Here is a 21,321-nt window from a genome sequence, read left to right as displayed (position 1 = left end):
CAGTAAAACCACTTTTATTTTTGCATATATAAATTTCCAAATTTGGCAGCTAGCTTTCGAAGAATAAAGTAGCAAATTGCAAGCTACATTTGACACAGGATACTTTCCAGCTGATTGTGTGATGATGGCGTGCGGCAGTGAATGGGCTAACATTCTAGTCAGGTAAAGGCGCACATTCATAAGCCGAAAAATTCGACACGATTTGTAAGTCTACATCTAGAACCAACAAACAGGATGTCAAATAAGGGAGGACAGAAAGGGGAAGTGCACTCCACTGACATCCAAACCTTCAGATGTGTCAGTCAGTCAAGTCGGTACCAAACGTTGTACATCGACAGACTGTTAAGCAAAGCTCAGATATAGTCCTGTCGTCCAGGAGAAGGTGCGTAAACGGTAAGTAGTAAGTAGCAGATGACCTACGGAACATAGGAAAAGCTTAACTGCCGGCGTGTGTCGTGTAGAGCCCCGATTGGGGGAGCCCATTGAGCGTTAATCGCAAGGCTTCCGGGTTCGAGGCCTGGTCTTGCCAGTTTTTGCATTGGCAGTCCGTCCTCGCTCACTGTGTTGATTTGAAAGTAGTAAATATGTGGCGCGAATTTGTAGTTTCACAGGATAAACATAAATAGTCGGAACGGAAGAGTAAAGCGATAATTGCTTCACTCGTGGAGAAGTATTACTAATGATGATGGTGATAATAGTAATAATAATAGTAGTAGTAATAATAATAATAATTGACTGGCGGACCGTAGCATCGTTGTACATAATAAACTCAGAACAGTGCTTTTACATGCCACGAACATGTTGTTCCAAATAACAATTTCGCACGTACTACAGTACAAAAACTGCCATGACCAGGACCGAACCCGGGACCCTTGGCATGACGAACTAGACACGACAGGTGCTCACGGTAAAGCTTTTCCTATGCTCAGTAGATCATGTGGTACTTATTAAGTACCGTTTACGCAGAGCATAGCACAAAGTACACCGGTGTTTCGGTTGATACTATCGATGTACGTTTGGTACCGATCTGATTATCTGACAACTGGAGGTTTGAGTATAAGAAAAGATCTAACAGAAAGCCTGACTTCTCGAATGTACGAGTTGTTCGAAACAGCTCAAGGAAACAGCAATTACACTCACACAAACGTTGTCTTCAGGCCTGTGTTCACAATCGTAGTGCTGAGTCAAATTTTGATAATGATGAGCACACAATTTTATTGTATAATGTGTAAAATACTATTCAAAATTGTGCGAATTTCGTACTATTATCATTCTTAAATTAATTGCACGACAGTTGTTCTTCTGAGATCTTCGTGTTAAGGTCGGCCCCCTCCCCCTCAAATAATACTTGCTGTCAACAATGAAAAAATAATGAAATGTTTTGATAACAGTAATTTGTGTACATCTCTACGTAGTTCATAGCGTTAGGATAACATACAAGAAATTGCTTTTGTCCCATAATTGATAAAGTTACATAATGGATATTTGCATCTGTCGTAGCTTATATGCGCTATTCATACATAATACGCAAGAAAATACTCGTTGGAGATATGCCCATTGTATGAAGTTTTCTGAATTTAATTTGCAGTTTGTTTTATTACAAAAAGCGCGTTAAATATGTCAAAGCGCGTTTCCAATGGCGCGAATGTAGAAATCAGGCTTCACGACAGATCACTGTGTCTCCACAACTAATTTCACACACGTATTCGTTGGCTTCGCGAACTCGCTACCAAACTATCGCTTTCCAGCGTAACCCAGACCAAGGGCAACGATGTTTTTGTTGTGGTCTTCAGTCCTGAGACTGGTTTGATGCTGCTCTCCGTGCTACTCTATCCTGTGCAAGCTTCTTCATCTCCCAGTCAGTACCTACTGCAGCGTACATCCTTCTGAATCTGCTTAGTGTATTCATCTTTTGTTCTCCCTCTACGATTTTTACCCTCCACGCTGTACTCCAATACTAAATTGGTGATCCCTTGATCTCTCAGAACATGTCCTACCAACCGATTCCTTCTTCTAGTCAAGTTGTGCCACAAACTCCTCCTCAATTCTATTCAGTAACTCCTCATTAGTTATGTAATCTACCCATCGAATCTTCAGCATTCTTCTGTAACACCACATTTCGTAAGCTTCTATTCTCTTCTTGTCTAAACTATTTATCGTCCATGTTTCACTTCCATACGTGGCTACACTCCATACAAATACTTTTAGAAACGACTTCCTGACACTTAAATCTATATTCGATGTTAACAAATTTCTCTTCTTCAGAAACGCTTTCCTTGCCATTGCCAGTCTACATTTTATATCCTCTTTACTTAGACTATCATCAGTATTTTTGCTCCCCAAATAGCAAAACTCCTTGACTACTTTAAGTGTCTCATTTCCTAATCCAATTCCCTCAGCACCACCCGACTTAATTCGACTACATTCCATTATCTTCGTTTTGCTTTTGTGATGTTCATCTTATACTCTCCTTTCAAGACACTGCCCATTCCGTTTAACTGCTCTTCCAAGTCCTTTGCTGCCTCTGACAGAATTAGTGTCATCGGCGAACATCAAAGTTTTTATTTCTTCTCCATGGATTTTAATACCTGATCCGAACTTTTCTTTTGTTTCCTTTACTGCTTGCTCAATATACAGATTGAATAGCAACGATACAGATGCAAAATTTCGAAAGAGGTGGTGGTCGACTATCTCTCTCCAGCCGGCTGTTTACTGGAAGTGAGTTCTGCTTTACAGTTCGCGGCGGCTAGAAATGTACGGTCTAGCCCTCCAGAAGACGGTCCGGTTGTAGTGCGACCGCAAGAAACAGCCAAGTAGCCCCGCGCCGCGCCGTGTGGCCATGTTTTTGGGTCTTGACCCTTAGTTACACATTCTATCCACGCGCCAGGATCGGCCGCGTTGAGTGTTTTTCCCTGTCCGCGCTTGCGGCCGGTCAGATAATGCTAGAATTTACCGCAAATGAAAGACGCTATCTCGCAGCGCGGTTGGCCGCTGGGGTGGTCACCCTGGCGCGGTGGCGTTATAAAAGACCGGCCTGTCCGCCGCTGTTGAATAGCGCTCCTGTGTGCGCTTATCTCCAGCGGCAACATCACAGCTTAAACTCGGGGTGCGGTGTGAAGCACATGTTATAATTGAAAACAAGCATTTCGGGTAGACTGTCGAGGAAGCCGCCGCATTTGATATATATCGAAATTGAAGCATGGTTTTTCTGAATGGTTGACTGTATCAGTTAAATTGTCTCATTTCCTATTACTTAATACGTAATTTGTTTTTACTGGAGAACACTGTTATCGAAGACTTTCTCAGCATGTGCAAATTTTGAATTCGACTGACTGTTCAGTTATCATAATTACTCCGAATAAATTTGTATTTGTATATCACAAAAATTGTACTCTAAACGACCTCTGGTTGTTTAGAGCAATCAGTATAGGCAACGCAGGGGAAAGGGAGTTAGAGTTCGGGGGAATGATACAAAAACTCTCAGGTTTGCTGATGGTATTGTAATTTTCTAATAGGTAACAAATGTCTATGATCAGTTCAACGGAATGGATAGTTAAAATAACTGCTACGAAAAGCGTCTCAAGCTGCACAGAAAAAACTTTTCACTGTCGATGACCAGTTTCGGAGTGTTTGTCCTTATCAGATCAGCCATAAATGTAAGTCGTGAGTTACAACACTCATACAAGTGGAAAATTGGCCGTGAAATCAGTGTCATAATAGATAACATGATCTCCACATGTGTTCATCGCTGTCAAGTTTTCGCTCTGACACCTATGAGCACATTATTGATTTCATGGCCAATTTTCCACTTTTGTAAGTGGTATAACGCAAGACTTACACTTACAGCTGATTGGATAATGGACAGGCGCTCCGTAACCGGTCATTAATAAATAAATGTTCTTCGTGTGCACCTTAAGACCGTTTTTATAACTGTTATTCTAATCACAAAAAAGTTGCAGATACATTTCAACCCCAACATTCAGGAGCTAAGGAGGATGTTCATGTCCACTGCAGCATCTCCACACACCTTCAGATGCTTTTCATGGATGCGATTGGACGTTTTACCTTTAGTAGTAAGGAATTCAGTCACAGAACGCTGTCTTATATGTACGTCAGTGTCGGCAATCTATTGATGTAGGACACTGTTTCTAGAGTGGACTGTAGATGGTTTGCAGAAGTGCGCCAAATTCATGATTACTATATTACCAAAGTAATGGAGGAGAGAGAAAAGGAGGCATTACGTTCTGACTGGCCCTCGTATCTTCTAAAAATGAAAGTATTTTGACATGTAATACAAAATTAACTGTTAGGGAATCGTTGCTGAAAGTGTCTGGAATTTAGTCTTCTATGAAAGTGAAACACGGACGATGAACAATGCATAGAAGAGAATGGAAGCTTTTGAGTTGTAGTGATACAGAAGAATGTTGAAGAAGATTCGATGAATGGATCGAGTAACTAATGAGGAGGTACTGCAATGAATTGAGAGAAAATTATGGCACAATTTTACTAACAGAAGGAATTTGTTGATAAGATACATCCTGAGCCATCAAAGAATCGTCGAAGACACCACCACCATCACCAACAACAATAACAACGACAACGACAACATTGATAGAAATGGCTTTACGTATGAATGTTGTTTTTTTTTGTCATTGAGCTGTTAGGATAACAAGATTAGTACGGTTTTTATTAATCTTTAACATTTGCTTTGATTCTCACCGGGCCGCGCAGGATTAGCCGAGCGGTCTAGGGCGCTACAGTCGTGGACTGTGCGGCTGGTCCCGGCGGAGGTTCGAGTCCTCCCTCGGGCATGGGTGTGTGTGTTTGTCCTTAGGATAATTTAGGTTAAGTAGTGTGTAAGCTTAGGGACTGATGACCTTAGCAGTTATGTCCCATAAGATTTCACACACATTTGAACATTTGATTCTCACCGGCTGTGCATGTATTAAAACGGACGCAAGTGAAAGACATGAAGTTCTCAGTCGAAGGACGAATGAAGCTGGTTTGAAGCATTAACTACTTCGGTATAGAATGGCTGCAGAGGTTTTGTTGAGGCGACAAATTCTGCACTGCCTGAAAGAATTTTGGGAAATAACGGAAAATCTAAGTGAGGACGGCCGCACCAGGACTTAGGTCTCGGCCTTTCCGTCTGTGTATGTAGTGTCTTTTCCTCTGACACAGCTACACCGATTTTATGGTGTGAAAAAATGGGCTGTTAACCTGAAAAATGGTCGCGCGGAAATGGAATGTGTGCGAATACCTAGGCATAAGAAAATATGCTTCTGTATTATGAGTCATAACTCTTAGACAAGGCTTGGTTCTTTCCTGTTTGGAACCTTGATGGCGTAACGATTTCTCACTGTTATGCGCATGTGCGTGAACATGCTGTTGAGACACACTCGTCGTTACGCGGAAGTTGCGGACGCGCTCGCGGGCAGCTCTTTAATGACCTTGCTCACGACTTGCGTGTAACCTTGATGCCACAGGCATCCCAGTAGTAGAATTGAAATCAAGTGGCAAGAGAATCACTTATAAAACTGAATGACATTTCTGTAAAACTGATGACCCATTTACGAGCTGTTGGGATTGTGAGCATTTATGTCTTCCGCCTGCGATAACAGTTGTGCCGTTAAAATAGGCTATTTAAAGAGAGAAACTGTCAATAATAGTGACCGAATAAATTGCCTTCACACAGCAGATGCGGTACACTGATACAGGTGCCGTCATTATTGCTAGCCTATTAATGCCATTGTTACCAAATATTTAGGACAATCTGCAACGCTACGGGAAACAAAGAGCTCACGAAATACGCACGTGGGTACCAGTCATAGATTCCTTATTACTTGAGGTACTGTGTAGGCAGCTACTCAAAATGCGTTTCCTTGTCCCCGTGCGCATTCCATTTTATTAAGGGGAAGTGTAGTCAACTGTCAAAAAGACACTTTGCTTGCTATTTTGTTTCGTTAGTTAACCAAAATCAGCTGGTTAATACGGTAAATAAAGTTTTTTTTAATTTTCTTGCAATACTTCGTACTTTTCGATATCTAGCAAAACAAATTTGTAAATAATGTGTAATTTTGTTGCCACTGACGATATTGTGTAAGGAGTTACAAATATAGAGTTTGCTGAAGTCTTTCTGTGTTATTTAGTTACTGCTATTGTTGACAGGTTTAGGGGTGGCCAATACGTTGTTGACACCTCATTGATTCCCAATAATATAAAAAAAAACAGTTTCCAAATTTTTCACGAAATTCGCCTCTATCGTGTTCATAAGCAACGAATACAGGAAGAAATCGGCTAAAAGGAAACAATCGTTTTAAGGATGTGGTTCCACTTTGGAAATAAAAGTTTCCAACCACCGGCCGGCCGAAGTGGCCGTGCGGTTAAAGGCGCTGCGGTCTGAAACTGCAAGACCGCTACGGTCGCAGGTTCGAATCCTGCCTCGGGCATGGATGTTTGTGATGTCCTTAGGTTAGTTAGGTTTAACTAGTTCTAAGTTCTAGGGGACTAATGACCTCAGCAGTTGAGTCCCATAGTGCTCAGAGCCATTTGAACCATTTCCAACCACCCATGATTTTGAACTCATAACACCTCAAATAAATTATCGTCATAAATAACGAGCAAAAATGGTCATACAATTTAATGACTTTGCATCAAAAGAACATGTTGTTCCAGTGGTTTCATTTCGAAACCGTCCATAGAAGCAATAGCGCGAATTCAAATTTATATGACAATAGCATTATACATACTTACTGTCAATGATTTCCTGAACATGATCGTGATAAAAAACCACATGTCACAATCTCCTACAATCACGCAGTACAGTCAGTACACTGACTGTTGCTCTGAACGCTGTGCTACATTCTGCAAAGTGTGGGTGCTCCATTTTGCTGAAAGATGTAATCCGCTGAATTCATATTGTGCTGTGGCATCAGCGATTGCTGAAGCATGTCTAGGTTGACACACTTGGTTCATGGACAAAATGGAGCTTACATATTTGTGCTGCACAGAGCACATTACCTTTCGTTGCGCAGCAGTCGAAATTTTGAATTTATTTTTATATTCTATGTAAGTGTTATCAACGCGTTGCTTTGCATTAAATACTTATAGCCGTTCGTAACCGCTTTATTCATTGTGAATTCAGTATGTGTTGCACTCGTGTTACACATTTGGTTAAGCTATCTTAAGGCACAATGAAATTAGTTGCTTGTGTGTGGTAGACAAGAATATAAGTCACGTGTCTTGTAAGAGAATGCCAGAACGTAAATCGTTTATTCGGTGTAGTGCTGAAGCTTAGGACGCATTTATAGCAGCTGCTTTCCTTCTTTGCTTAGACCATGTTTGTGTCTTCTGACTTTTACGATGCTTCCGGAGGAGTAGTCGGCTATTTACGTGAGGCAGCCGTGTTTGGAATGTTTGTCCCCTCGTTCGGTTGAGATTCGTTTTCGTGGCGACGCAGTCTATTTAAAGCCAAAGTAATACGGTCTCCCGTCAGGTGTCCCGAAGCTGAGAACGCGACGGAGCAAGAAAGCAGTTCCAGTCAAGACTGTTAACTGTCGCGCGGTGTCAGACTTTGTGGCCCTGAATAGAGCTCATCTCCACCCACACACGTGCTGCAGAAATTCTCCGTGACCCTGCGTTCACTGGGGACGGAGAGAGAGAGAGAGACTCTTTTAATTTTGTTTATGTCGCGCGGAAACAGACTTGGTCTCAGCAGAGTAGCAGAAACCTTTCCCTGAATTTAGGGTCCGCAGCTCGTGGTCTAGTGGCTAGCGTTGCTGCCTCTGGATCTCGTGATCCCGGGTTCGATTCCCGGCCGAGTTGGGGATTTTCTCTGCCTGGGGACTGGGTGTTTGTGTTATTTCATCATCGTTCGTGACAGTGACTAGATTGGACTGTGTAAAAAATTGGACTGTGAAAAAATTGGGACTTTGTACGGGCGCTGATGAGCGCGCAGTTGAGCGTCCCATAAACCCATCATCATCCTGAGTTTAGGGCGTTGACAAGCGAACAGCCGACAGCGCCGTAATGTACAAGAGGCATGGACGCTGAACGTTGGACAAATGTCATTGTACTGAAGCGGTAATGCATCTACGCAGGGACAACGAGAGTGGCACGTTGTCAGAAGAGAGTTAAGTGATCATTGTTTCCTCTAGACACAGTTCTGCTGCGGACGGGTAACTGGTGCATTTGTAGTGAACGGGTGAAGTGGCGCAGCAATTGGGGGCGTACTCCAAAGTTAAAGTGCGCGGTACACCAAGATCCTTGTGGCCAAAGGCTAAATTGCACAGAGGTTCGCCGTGAAATCGCGGCGCTATGTGGAAAAATGCAGTGTCGCGTCCAGCCATAGAGAAGTGATGCTAACAATTTGACCTAGGACGCAAAGACTTGGTTGGTGCTGATCGGAAGGAACGCCATCAACATCGACCACAGGAGACACTCTCCATGCAATCGAGGAAGTGCTTCACAGCAGTCGCAAAGTGACTTGTTGACATTGCTCAGCTGATGCAATCATAATAGGCAGTGCTCCTCCATCACCGAGATCATCTGGAGTATCGGAAATTGTGCTCATTGTGAGTTCCGCGACCACTGTCACCTGCGCACAAAGCTGCAAGGGTTATGACATTTCTGGACTTTCTTGAGCGGTACTGCGTCGGAAGGCAATGATTTCATAAGCTGAATCACATTACCAGCGATGAGACATGAATCCATGTGGTACAGGCACACTCTTCGCCTCCATGGAAGAATGCCAACTTGCGCCATTAGCAGGGAACGCCATAACCAAAGCTTTCTTCGACTTTGAATGAGCTGTGTACGCAGAGTTTATGGCTAAGCGCACAACCATTAATGCTACATAGCTGCGCAGCTCCGTAAAGAACGACAGGCGTGAAAAATTAAGCAAAGGCATTGTACATCTGGGCGACAGTCCCAACACCCCGCGCGGCACGCACAACACAAGCTTTGCTTCAACGTTTTCGATGGGAGGTTTGGGAACACCCGTCATACAATCCATATCTTTCACCATGAGATTTCCATTTTTGTCTTGTCGGCAATCTGAAAGAACGTCTTGGGGGGAGAGATTTTCCAGCGATGAGTCGTTCAGGCAGTGGGTCGTTTCGTGTTCAAGGAGATGATTTCTATCGTCCAGTAACTGAACGCTTGGTAATACGTTCCTACCGTTATATACGGAGACTTGTTGCCTAATTTGAAAAGTTGTGTCACGTATATTTGTCAGTTTGAAGTGTAGCGCAACGTTCAATAGAAGTTAATTGGCCTGTTATAATAATACGTAACTTACACTCTGAAGCCCCTCACATACGAAGCCAGTTGTTAACAGTCGTATCGAGATGCCAGGATATAATATTGATTGATGATGAAAAATTTCTATGTTTATCAGCAGTATGGATGCGTCGTCTGGAAGCGACGTATGAACGAGTTTCCTGCCCATCATCTTCAGCGCTACTCTGCGTCTAATAACCCATTGGTGGAATTCACAGAGAATGCCTTATATACTACTTGTGTATGTTCATAGATAGTAAAAGTGGGGACGACAGGTTAATTGCTTATGTTCAAAGGGGATTCGGTAAAAGCAAAAGAATAACGGACAGTACATATCCTTAATGAATATGACTGGAGTGTACCCTGTTTCGAAACTTCCGGCGGATTAAAAGTGTGTACCGAAGGCAAGACTCCCACTCGGTCACACTGTTTTAATGTCAGGAAAGTCCTTATTCTGTGATAGTGTTGTGATCAGCTGATCAATCGTCAGTTGGGTCAGTGTGTTAGAGAATTAGCATTCATGACATCGACGAATTTTATTTCACCTTTTTTATGCCCTGGAAGGTCTCAATTTTAAGTCCCTTTTCATTCTATGGGCTGGTAGAACTCACGTGTGGATTGAAAGGAAAGACAAGTCTGCTCAGGTGAGTAGAATGATTCGAAGCTGTTGGCTTTTTATTATGGGCCAGAAAACGGACATGAGATGATCGTATAAAGTTCGCCCAGTATCCCTTGGACTGAGAGCATATGACAGTTGACGGTAGTCTGCCCGTCAGACATTTACAGCTTTGGAGACGGAGTGAATCTTACAAAAAATGGTTCAAATGGCTCTGAGCACTATGGGACTTAACAGCTGAGGTCATCACTCCCCTAGAACTACTTAAACCGAGACAGGATTCGAACCTGCGACTGTAGCGGTCGCGCGGTTCCAGACTGAAGCGCCTAGAACCGCTCGACCATTCCGGCCGGCAGTGTGAATCTTACACAGTGCAACGGAGTGTACGCTGTTTCGAAACTTCCCGTGAAACTGCGTGTGGATTCGAAACCTGGAACAGGATTTCGCGTGCAGTGTTCCTTCTGTTGATAGTGATTTCTCAGTGCAAGGCGCCCTCACAACTTCATTTCTGCCAGTACCTCTGATATTGGCCCGCGGAAACCAAGAGTCTGGGTGTGAGTCGTGGTCCAATACCAATTTCCAAGTTTTGGGTGTACTGGAAAGGTGCTGGCTGCATACTGACACTATATTTTGCCCTCATTTTATGTAATCTCTGTTTGGTTTTTACGTTTATCGTATGCGTCGCAGTGCAAATGGAAACAGTGGTATTAAATTGCAAGAAAATATATATTTATGTGTTTTACTCAAAATAACCTGTACCCATCGCTGTTGGTTGTAGATGTTGTTGCCCTGTGGATCGCCTCCCGAACTCTTTCATTCCAAGCCTTATGTAGTGTTTGCAAGGCTGGTCTCTCTCTCTCTCTCTCTCTCTCTCTCTCTCTCTCTCTCTCTCTCTCTCTCTCTGGGAATTCAGGCCTCCGTGGCGTGGTATTTAGTCTTTAAGCATCACAGTCACTGAGGTCGTTTTTCAGAGGCCCCATTGATTCTTGATTTAGCTGCGTAAACCCTGTTCATTGCAACACACTTTCAGCTGGACCCACGGTTTCTTTTTCAGTTGGGCTATAGGGACGCCAGCTTAAATTTGTTGTGCGTAATCTCTTGTCGCTTGTTTTCCACTTCAGTCCACAAACACTTTCTACAGCTATGATGCGGATTCCTCGTACAATAGTCTTTTTCTTCAAGCGATGCAGCGACAGGGTTTGAACATCTTGCCAAATAGGTTTCGTTGTCCCTCATAATTTTTCTTCCAGTCCTCTGAAGCAGCTGAATGACTTTGCGCAGGTGCTGGTCTCGCATTCGGGACGGCGGCGGTTCAAATCTCCGTCCGGTCACCCAGACTTACTTTTTCCATGGTTTCCTTAAAATCTAGAATCTGTCATGGTAAGGCAAAGAAAGATGTTGCGTACATTACACTTGCAACAAACAGATTGTTATTAAGAAGAAAATTCTTCCGTGATTAACTACCGGGGAGGGGGGAAGGAAAGAAGGAAGAAACGTAAGATAAGTTAATCTGGGCCAGGAAGAGAGTAAGTGCATAAGCCAACACTCGCGTAGAAGTGTTTTAAGTTTCATAACCCTTTCAGCTCGCGAGAAATCGCAGTTATCAGTATTGCGTAATGTTATAATGCTTTTCTTATGTTTGTATCCTGGTTTTGTAATCAGTGGTGCTAAGAGTGAAAGGAAATTCAAATACAGTTTACCAATCACCTGGGAATATCTTACTCACAGAGCAAATTGATGTGCGGACAAGTTTTTCGTTTCATTAACCGGTCTTTATACCAAACCACACGATTACTTTATTACAACGAGCAAATCATCGTCGTCCTAGCGTGTTGCTCATATGGTTAGTTGAACAGGCTTGCTTATATGAGATGCTTGCACGTGCATGCTTTTCAAGCTTGCAGTTGCGTGTGTCACCGCCCTTACATATCCGCACACGACCATATTCAGTGTCAGTCTCCTATAATGACCTAGTTAGGCGGCGTGCTGGGGAAGGAATGTGAATTAATGTTACAAGACGTTTATCCTGCAGCTGTTACGGTACACCTCTTGCGTAGGTTGGCACGTAAACAAATACAGTAGAAATCGTGATCATCCATTTTCTCCTTCTAGATACGAAGTTCAAACATCTGTGATGCGCATATCGTGAATTTAAGCTTCGAAAATAGAATTCGAAAGTGAAATGTTGAGACTGTAGTCGGAGCACGTACTTATTGAAATATTTCTGATTTAAACAAGTTCTATAACCTGCAACGGACAATTAGCTGTCCTCCTCGTGTGCGTTGACAGCGAGATTTCACACTGGTGTTGCCTGGTGAAAATTTTGAACCCCAGGTTTATGATATAGACTGGATTTCAGTGAGACCTCTATGGGCGCCACTTTGTACGTACGGCACGATAAAGAAGTGTTTGACATTAACAGCTGTTGTTTGCGTACATAAAGCCTCTGGGGCTATAAATTTGTTCTGATTCTAAACAGGAGGTTAGAGCTGATGGCTTATTTCGCCTCCCCCCCCCCCCCCCCCCCCCCTCCCGGAGCCGAAATATCTGTTGGGCACCCGCTCTTGTGTGCAGTATGCGGAACAAAATTAGAGTGTAGCGGTGTACCATTAGTGGCAAATTGACCAAAGTTCATCAGGCTAGTCGTTGTAAATCAGTAGAGTTGGAAAGCGCTCAATTTGGGTTCCGGCATTATAGCGTCGCGTTGCGCGTCTAGTTAAAGGGAATTGCGAGCGCATCGACGAAAATTTATAGCCGGCTCATTTAAATTAGCCGTAGTAATCACGGCACATCCGGTTCTTGTTTTTATTTCCATCTTCGCTGACAGTTACACGGTGCGTTGTGATCTATGGTCTTTGTCACCCTACAGTGGTGTTTTCGATGCTAGGACAGTGTTTACTTTAATGTGTACGCAGGCAGAATGTACACTGCAGCTAGTGGAATGAACACAGCAAACAAAATAGAGAAAAAGCTGTTATTGCCGTGCTATACCAACATCTGCAGAACCGGTCTGGGTGTGTGCTGTGTTCTATATCACATGGATGCATTAGCTAATCGGGATAACGTAACAGGTCTCAACAGACGATAACTGCGCAGAAAAGCAAGTGCTTCCGCGCTCTTCTTAATGACTGAACCTTTTTATCAACAGACCTGTTAAGTTTTCAATTAAGCTTATGAAAAAATGAGTACGGTAGTATAGGTTATATAATTGTAGTGTAAGATTATTTTTTAAAAATAGTCCATTGTGAACTGCATTACAAGCGAACGACTGCTGGGCACAACGCAGTTTCAGCCTCATTGCGCTCTGTTAACATGACAGAGGTGAAAAACTGCACTGTTCCACCAGATATGGGCCGCACATCTCTGGCTGTTTTACCAGTTTCGTCACTGCAAACAATAACCTGTCTCCTTGCCCCACGAGCTACCTCTCCATTTGGTAGCGTTTATCTCGCCGTAGTGGCAGCATGTTTTTCGTGATTTGGCAGAATTGTAATAACTTCGTTGGTGGATGCTATACCGGACACCTTAATCGTTCAGTTGACCTAACGGAGTAAAGTCGTGTCCCTCTTCTGTCTGTGAATTGTGTAACTTTTGATCTGTATGGTATCGTATTATAACTGTACGAGCATCGTCGTACTTCGTGCAGCGAAGATTGGGAACGAGCCCAGCATTTGCCTAAACGAACATGGAAAACAGCCTAACAACCACGTTCCGACTGGCCAGTGTATCAGACTACCGGACGTTATCCCACCGCGCAGATTCTACCCTAGTCTAGCTCACCTCCCTGCCTCGTAATCTAGTTCGTTGCACTCAATCTAAACGAGTAGGTCTCTTTCACTAGGTACACAATACTGAAAGAAAGGTACATGGGTCAAAAGGTACGAGGTACTGGCAGAAGTAAAGCTGTGATACCGGGCGTGAGTCGTGCTTCGGTAGCTCAGTTGGTAGAGCACTTGCCCGCAAAAGGCAAAGGTCCCGAGTTCGAGTCTCGGTCGGGCACACAGTTTTAATCTGCCAGGAAGTTTCATATCAGCGCACACTCCGCTGCAGAGTGAAAATCTCATTCTGGGTACATGGGTCAGTTTAAAATCACTAGTTGTTTCAATTTATAAGTAAATAAAAAGTAATCTGAATCAAACATACAACGTAGAGTGCGATCATTTGGATGCTACGAGGATCATTTAAAAAATTCTGAATACTGCGCGGCCGTTACGATGGCGTCGTCAAATTGTAATCGTCGTCAAATTGTAATTCATGTCAGTTGTGACAGAGACTTTGGATGTGACTGTCGTATATGTAGTTACTGGTTCGCATGGCTGCGTCGTTTAGAGACCAGCGTTCCTGCATCGAAGTCGATTTCTACGTGGAATAAACCCAATAGTATCTACAGCGCTTTGAGGTAGTTGTGTGGGTCGTAGCACAGTATCACACTGGGCTGCTCGTTTCCGTGGCGGTCGGGTAAGCGCTGAGAACAACACAAGAAATGGAAGGCCATCAACTGCAACAGACGACACCTGTCAGGTTATTGTTGATGACATAGTGAGAGAGGACCGACGAAAAACATACGAGGGAATTACATATGAGTCCAGAATATCTGTCACTTCAGTGTACAAAATCACAACTGAGAAGTCAAAGACGAGAAAAGTTGCTGCCAATTGGGTTCTGCATCGTCTTGAGTGAAGATTAGAAAGCGGGACGCAGAAGAATTGCTTCAGAGTTATCGAACAGAAGAAGAATAATTTCTGGAAAGGATTGTTGCTATTGATGAAACATGAATAGGAGATTTTGAACCAGAAATGGCCTCGCTCGTCACAGTGGAAAACTTCCGTCACTCCACGTCCGAAGAAATTCCGCCCCCAACAGTCAAAGGTGAAACTGAGGATGACCTTCGCATATGAAATGAGGGGAGTCATAGCTACGAATTGAGTACCTCAGGGGACGTCGTTAACAGGCGCGTATTACAAGCTGTTTCTGCAAAACATTTTACGACCGAAAATTCATCAAAGGCGGCCTCACATGCTTCCAGCTGGTGTCATGTTTTTGCACTATAATGCAAGACCCCACATTGCCCTACCAGTAAGATAAACGCTCGACAAATACATACGGGAAATAATTCTCTACCCACCATACCGTTCTGATATGAGCCCGTCAGACATTGATGATGAAGCTTCCAATGATGTGACCCGAGTAATCAGAGCGCTAGGAGCCCTGTCCGGAATACAGAAGTTGCCAAACCGTTGGGAACCAGTCAAATGCAAGAATGGAGATTATACTGAAGGCCAGAAAAGGTATTTTGTGAGATACATGATTTTCTTCAGTTCTATATTTGAACGTGCAGAACTTTTGAACTGACCCTCATATATTGTCAAAAATTTTATATAGATACTTTAAGCCATTTATGAAGTGTTAGCGAAGTGTGCGCGTAAGAGCGATCAGTATGGCAACATTCTCTGTAATGCCACTTTTAAAAACGCCGTCAACGTGAAACATTATCATACAATTATTTAATTTCCTTCTCTGTGGACACGGTTATATCTTCCCATAATTTACGACTTTCCGATTCTTGCTATTGCCAGTCTTGAGGTTATGATGCTAGCAAAGGCGTCGGATAGAGGCATATGGGGGATGTTCGTACAGGATCTTCTGAGGATATCAGCAACATGTGGTTCACTTTTTCCTGCGATATGGCAATAGCTTGGTGGTGGGTTAGTAAGCAGCATCGCTTAGGTATCCCCGCGAGAAATAAAGTGGGGATAAAATCAGGAAACTGAGGAGGCTACCACTCGTTTGAAATCATTTGACCATAAAATTATTGATCCACAAATGTCGTACTGTTGTTGGGTATCCTCAGTAATACAGTGGCCAAAATAAATGTAATACACTGCCAGAACTTTAACACTGAACATGGTTATCCAGAAATACGTCATGGTATCAATACATTGCTTTGTCTGTAATGTAATTCTAACGGAAACAGTCCATGTTTCTGCCATGATGGGGAGGCATTATGTGTAGTGTGTGGCAACGGTGTCACATGTAAACATCGCTGTATTTGTGCGGTGTGTAATTACGAGAGTTGTTACTCCAGGATTGTTAGGACAACAGCGTACGATCAAGGGTCCGTATAGTCACTCTACTGGAGCAAGGAATAGACGGCTCACCGTCGCAGCGAATGTCGCGGTGAGCGAAAGTGATGTGCCTCGAACTCTAGGCATAAGTTCTTAGCGACAGGATCAGTCGACGATCGTCACAGAACTGGTCGCAGAAGAAAAGCAACGAGTGCTCAGGACCGATATCTGCGTTCAACAGCAAGTGGAAACGGTCAACACAACGCTACACGCTTACGGCGGCCAACCCAAGCAGCTTCAGGAGCGCAGGTGTCAACTCAAATGATAGGAAATAGACTCCATGAGCAGCGATTATGTGGCAGACATCTCAAAGCTCCTCCCCTGAATTGGGTTCGGAGAGGGGCTCAAGTAGCATGGGCACGAAGCCACCCTTGTGGACTAGGCAGCAGTGGGACACAACGCTTTTTTCCGTTAAGACCCTTCTCTGTCTCCATGCTAACACTACAGATACTTGCGTGTGGAGGTAACCCGTAAACCCTAACCATATAGTAGACCGCAGTTCAGTCATGTTTTGAGGTGGAATTCTGTATGACCGCTGTGCGCTGGGCTGCAGGATGATGATTAGTGTGAAGTATCGGGATGCCATCCTCGCATTGGAGCGGGATTGGCGCTGATAGGTCCGCTGTAGAGGCTTATCCGAAAAAATTGTGTGCCTAAACACATTCAAAAGTGTCTCCAGTTACGAGGACGGGAAGTTCGTTTATAAACAATGTGTTATGCAAAATGACAGTGAGCAGAAATTGTAGTGTGTGCAGTGCAATAGTTCGTAAGAAGTTTTTTTATATGTGATTTTCAAGTGGAAATGCGTTCATCTTTTTTCTTTCTATTATGTCCAGTATTGCCAACAAAGCGTTATGCAACATTTATGTCGGCCACTGTATTTCTTTGTAGTTAAAAATTTAAGTACTATGTAAATATTACGATATCCGTCTATTTTTACTTTACAAGCGATCGATAATATCTGTTGTTACTGTTTATCCTCATTATCAGCCATTCGGGACTGGAACGGACCGTGTAGTGTAACAGCACGTTTTATCAAATACCCTGGTTCACTGCTTACATCCGTACCGGCTTAACATGATTGTATTTGTTAAGTAGTGGGTAAGAAAGGAGCAAATACTGTGCGCCTCGATCTGTGTTTGCACAGAAGGTGCGTGCGCTGTAACAAGGGCAGCGGCGAGCAGATATGTGAGGCGCGGCGTTCATTTCTCGTAGTAGAGCTATATGTATGCTTTGGCACTACGAGTTGGTGGTGTCGAGGGCGGCTCGGAATAACAGGGCCGCCGACAGTGTCAAAGGGGACCCAAAACAAATGAATGACTTTCATGTAAAAGAAGACTTCAATGTACGGCCTCAGGTTACATAATAGTAGGTGTTAATGTTTCATATTTGGCTAAAACAATTTGAGTTCTAATTATTGGGATCTGTCATTGTGAGACTTGAGGACTTTAAATGCATAGAGGTGCAAATGAGAGTTCGAAGTTTACTTAGTAGCTTGAAGCAGTCGTCGTAACCTAACATTTCAGTATCATCCAGCAAGGATCGAAGTCCAGAAGAGAAAACAAGTTCGTACACAGCGGTGGGCCAGAGTAGCTGAACCACCAGAACAATTTCTGAAGGCGATCGTTCATCAGCAAGATTTACACTGAAGAACCAAAGAAACTAGTACACCCTTGTAATACCGTGTAGGACCCCCCAAGCTCGCAGAAGTGCCGCAACACGACGTGACATGGACTGAGACTTACGTCTGACGTAGTGCTGGAGGGAATTGACATGATGAATCCTGCAGCGCAGTCCATAAATCCGTAAAGGTACGAGGGGGTGGAGATCTTTTCTGAACGGCACGTTGCAAGGCATCCCACATATGCTCAATAATGTTCATGTCTGGAGAGTTTGGTGACCAGCGGAAGCGTTTAAACTCAGAAGTTTGTTGCTGGAGCCACTCTGTAGGAATGCTGGACGTGTGGGGTGTCGCATTGTCCTGCTAGAATCTCCCAAGTCCGTCGGAATGCACAGTGGACTGAATGGATGCAGGTGATCAGACAGGATGCTTACGTACGTGTCATCTGTCAGAGTAGTTTGAACAGTCCCCTGCTGACATGCATGGTCAGTGAATTCATGATGTTGTCGCCATACCCATACACGTCCATCCGCCCGATACATTTTGAAACGAGACTCGTTCAACCAGACAATATGTTTCCAGTCATCAACAGTCCGTGTCTGTGTTGACGGGCCCAGACGAAGCGTTAAGCTTTGTGTCGTGCAGTCATCAGGGGTACACAAATGGGCCTTCGGCCCCGAAAACCCATATCGATGATGTTTCGTTCAATGATTCGCAGGCTCACGCTTGTTGATGGACCAATATTGAAATCTTCTGTCACGTTGAACGATTCTCTTCAGTCGTCGTTGGTCCCGTTCTTGCAGGATCTTTTTCCGATTGCAGCGATATCGGAGATATGATGTTTTGCCGGATTCCTGATATTCACGGTACACTCGTGAAACGATCATACGGGAAAATCCCCACTTCGTCGCTACCTTAGAGATGCTGTGTCCCATCGCTCGCTCGCCGACTATAATGCCATGTACAGAGTCGCTTAAATCTTGATAACCCAGCCATTGTAGCAGCAGTAGAACCCATCTAACAACTGCGCCAGGCGTTTGTGATCTTATATAGGCGTTGCCGACCGCAGCGCTGTATTCTGCCTATTTACATATCTCTGTATTTGAATACGCATGCCTACACCAGCTTCTTTGGCGTTTCAGTGTATAACACGTAACTGGCAGATTCGACACGGTGAAAACGTACCAAACGCAGACAGCAGCTGAAGTTCGCCACTAAGAAAGACCCAACTCTTTCATCGTAACCGAACGGGTTACAGTGGTTTACAGCCTTTTAATGACTGGCGGATGCTGTTAATGGACTTCGGTTGTGGACGAGGATAGTATTTTTTTTTATTTTCGTGGAGCTCAGATCATCGACGTCATCACCACCAACGCCTCCACCGCTTGGCAATCGGACTCACGAACAAAAGAGCGGTCTCCGCAGCTCCATGCATTGTTCCATTGTAGCAAAGTGACCGCGAGACCCACAACACTGTCATAAACGAATTAACATACAGCGACGCCATAGTAATTACGGTTAACTGTGTCGTTATATCAGCCTGGTGCAGCATAAGAGCTTAACACCAGTGTTCTCCCGTAATAGAGGAGTGCTGCAGTGGGCGCGGAACAAAACAAAACAGAGCCCGACAGTCAGGTGTTAATTTGAGTGCGATTACGTGGGTCACAGTTAAGCGAGCGTTTCGCGGGGTGTTAGCGGCTTTCACCGGGTTCGGAATGCCGGCTCGAATAACCCGCTTTGCGTGCGCCGAGGGGGACGGCCGTTGCCCGGAACACACAATGTGCCGGCGTTACTGGAGCGGGAATGCGCCCACCGTTTTCATTCTTCCGCTACGCACAAACGGCCGCATTTTTTTCTGAAATATTACCGCCACAGAGGTTTACACTCATCGCTTAAATTCCGGTCTCGTGTTGTTCAGCCAGAGAATGATTGTCCGGAAAGTTCGTGGTTTGCGAGCCCGTTTGCGCTCGCAGTTTGGCCTGTAAATTTAGGCGAGCACGTGAAGCATTTGTTTCTGCTTATACTCGGGCAGTTGGTGACGGTAGGTAGACATACACTTTGCGTGTACGCAAATGCGTGCGTGTGATTTCGTGCTAGTACATAAATTTTGCACGTAGATGACTGTACCACATTTCGGTTGGCCCCATTGCTGTAGGCTACACTGCCTGACAAAAATTGAACGACTCAGAGGGCACGGTCTGATGTCTTTGTAAATTAGTACACGTACGCACTGCAATGTGGGGTATGTAAATGATATAGAGTTGCAGTGCTCTGCGGCAGGTAGAACAGACACCAGAGTGCATTAGTGTTGTTACAGACCCGGTAGGGCACACGAGGTGTTCGGAACTTCCCGTCACAAACTCTACGACTTGCAGAGGGGGAATGGGTATATAATATTTTCAACTGGAATCCATGTCATCTAACGAGACTACAGAGCTTCAAAGATACAGGCGCTGGCGTCTATAAATGTATGTATATACAGGGTAATTCCGTGATGATGTTACAGACTTTCAAGGATAGTGGAGAAGGATAAATGTATGAAGTTGAGGTGAGGGTCCCTGTACCGGATACGAAAAAATCGAAAGTTACAAGCGAAAACTGTTACGATACCTCTAACAGTGGAATACACGTATCGATACTGTTGTTGCCGTGATTGCCTACTTATATACAGAGGTGGTAATATGGGCCAAAACAAGAAAAAATGTATGGTAAACACGGGCTCTAAAATGAATACCTTAAGAGCTATGAGCATTTGTTCAATAGAGATGTTTCGCGCTAGCGAAGATGGACAAGTGCTGATAGCTTCTTAGGTATGCATCTTAGAGCCCACATTTACTAGGTATTTTTTCTTGCTTTGATCTGTACTACAACCTCTGAAAGTTGCATTCCTTACATTCTTAACAGGAGCAGTACCGGTAACCGCTGTCAGAGGTATTAGAATGAATTTCAGTTGTAACTTTCGACTCGTTCGTTTCCGGTACAGGTACCCTTACCTCAAATTGCTGTATGTATCCTTCTCCATCGTCCTAGAAAGTTAGCAACATTATCACGGAATCAACCCGTATATACATACATTCAGAAGCGCTGGCACCTATAGCTTTGACGCCTTGGATGACGTTTCGGAACATGGGTCCTATTGAAAATGTTGTGTACTCACTCCACTCTAAGTCCTAGTAATTTTTATTGGTAGTTTTCGATGACCCTGTATAAAAGGCGTGAACAACGTCAGATGTCGAGTGATCACTGTGAATAAGACAGATGCCGTGTACTCGTGTGAGAAAGCGTTATCAGCACCGGAAAGAGTTTGAAAGGGGCCTTTTGTTGGTCTGTTTTACCGAATCGTGCAATATCCAGATTTGTGGGACATTCAGCTGACAGTGGCCCGGTGTTGCATTGCATGGAAACGTGAGGGGAGGCATACTTAACTTCAAGGGAGGTCGTAAGGGAGGACCATCGTCTTCTGCAGCACGTACGTCTTAACTACTCCACATCCGCACCTGCCTTGCAACGTTCTGTATCATCGCGCACCATTGGTCGGAGATTAGCACCAGCTGGACCAGAGAATTGCTGTTCCATTGAAAGTTACCAAAATAAATAAAAATTAAACTGAAGTACTGTCTCCGATTGTAATCTCTGAACAGTAATCATAATTAATAGTCGTAATGAAAAGGGAAGTGTTT

The 21,321-nt window shown here is 44.0% G+C and overlaps 1 protein-coding gene and 1 non-coding gene across 5 annotated transcripts in view; both read left to right on the top strand.

Annotated features, from left to right (window-relative positions):
- LOC124596031 (disks large 1 tumor suppressor protein) overlaps positions 1-21,321 on the top strand; it is a 940,679-nt gene that overhangs the window by 685,411 nt on the left and 233,947 nt on the right. The window lies entirely within an intron of this gene.
- On the top strand, positions 13,821-13,895 carry Trnal-caa. Its single transcript has one exon. It is a non-coding gene; the product is annotated as a tRNA-Leu (tRNA).

The sequence above is a fragment of the Schistocerca americana genome, chromosome 2, assembly GCF_021461395.2.
Source record: "Schistocerca americana isolate TAMUIC-IGC-003095 chromosome 2, iqSchAmer2.1, whole genome shotgun sequence".
In the NCBI taxonomy this organism is placed as follows: Eukaryota; Metazoa; Arthropoda; class Insecta; order Orthoptera; family Acrididae; genus Schistocerca; species Schistocerca americana.
The sequence above is the reverse complement of the archived record's forward strand: the minus strand, read 5'-3'. Positions and strand labels throughout refer to the sequence as shown.